This window comes from Saccopteryx bilineata, chromosome 7, assembly GCF_036850765.1.
Source record: "Saccopteryx bilineata isolate mSacBil1 chromosome 7, mSacBil1_pri_phased_curated, whole genome shotgun sequence".
Classification (NCBI taxonomy): Eukaryota; Metazoa; Chordata; class Mammalia; order Chiroptera; family Emballonuridae; genus Saccopteryx; species Saccopteryx bilineata.
In genome coordinates this window covers 6,669,590-6,671,278 of record NC_089496.1, presented here as the reverse complement: position 1 = coordinate 6,671,278, position 1,689 = coordinate 6,669,590, and the positions used below count along the sequence as shown (strand labels likewise).

The window sequence follows — 1,689 nt, the reverse complement described above, 5'->3', positions numbered from 1 at the left end:
ACACAGAGAGACACAGATAGAGACAGATAGGGAGAGAGATGAGAAGCATCAATTCTTCGTTGTGGCTTCTTTTTTTTTTTGAAAAAGATTGCTTTATTTAAGAGAAAACATGAAAAATCTGTTAACTAAAATAAATGTACAGTATTAACTATAGCAAAATCATTATCATATAGGCCATAAAGCTATAGTGTCAAGAGAGACATTTTACACATAAAAACTAAACATATATTCTTATAAGATATTAACACCTTAAAATATATCTTAAACAAAATGTATATACTAGATTAGACAATCATAAAAATATAACAAATATATTTTTATCATTGAAAGTATTTACATAGAAACTGTTCCTTATCATGCCCAGGTTATTGAACCCACGGAGAAGTTTACTACAGTTCAATAATCACATGGCTTTCCTGGAAAGAACAATTCTTCACTCAGAACAGATGAAACGTTTGTCTGCTGACTCATTTCCTTTTTCTGGTCCAGAGTTTTTACATGGCACTTCTCATCTCTCCATTTCTCAGAGTATAGATTAAGGGATTCAACATCGGGGTGATTATGGTGTAAAGCACAGTCAAGAATTTATCGATGGGTAACATAGAAGGAGGTCTCACATACATAAAAATACAAGGGACAAAGAAGAGGACCACCACAGTAATGTGAGAGCTACAGGTGGATAAGGCTTTGTGTCTCCCAATCTGAGTAAGATTCCTCAAGGTGTAGAGAATGACCCCATAGGAGATGAATAACAGCACAAAGATGACCACACAGATTGCCACATCATTGACGACCACAATGAGGCTAATAATGTAGGTGTCAGTGCAGGCGAGTTTCAATAAGGAGTACACGTCACAGAAGAAGTGGTTAATGACATTGGGGCCACAGAATAGAATGTTGTAAACAAGTAGAAGTTGAACTACAGCATGTACAAAACCCCTGACCCAGGCCAACAGTAGCAGCAGAATGCACACTCACTGATTCATGATTGTCATATAATGCAAGGGTTTGCAGATGGCCACATAGTGGTCAAGGGCATGACCACCAGGAGTAAAATCTCAGCATCATCAGATAAGTGTCCTATAAAAAGCTACCTTAAGCAAGCTGTGAAGGAAATAGCTTTCTTCTCACAGAGTAAGTCTAAAATCATATTTGGGTAACAGAAGTAGAATATACAGCATCCATAAAGGATAGGTAGCCAAGAAAGAAGTACATAGGGGCATCCAGGGTTGAGCTGACCACAACTGTCACGACAATCAGTAGGTTGCCCACCATGGTCACCATGTAAATGAATAAGGACACAACAAATAATATTTTCTGACTCTGACAGCTCTGAATGAGCCCCAAGGGGACAAACTCAGTCACATTGTTCCTTTGTTCCATAGGTCTTTCTGTACATCTTACTTCAGAGTTCATGACAAAATTACCTGTAAATATTATTACTAGTGACTTCCTGAAATCTTAGAATAGTCTCTTTATTCATTCAACAAAGAAACATTATACTTCAGCATGTTGCAGTAATTTCAGAGATTATAAGAACAGGAGTGGTCCCTAACCTCAGCAATCTCACAGACTGGTAGAGAGGCACATAAATAGAGATATATGTGTGAAGAGGAGACATAAAATAACTGCGTTGCCACGGTATCTTTCCGTCTGGAAGCTAATACAAGTGTACATCTAGCTAAGACC

General features: G+C 37.6%; 1 pseudogene; it reads right to left on the bottom strand.

The window, feature by feature from the left end:
* Positions 1-467: 467 nt before the first annotated feature.
* On the bottom strand, positions 468-1,383 carry LOC136310499 (olfactory receptor 4A47-like; annotated as a pseudogene).
* Between the last annotated feature and the right edge of the window lie 306 nt (positions 1,384-1,689).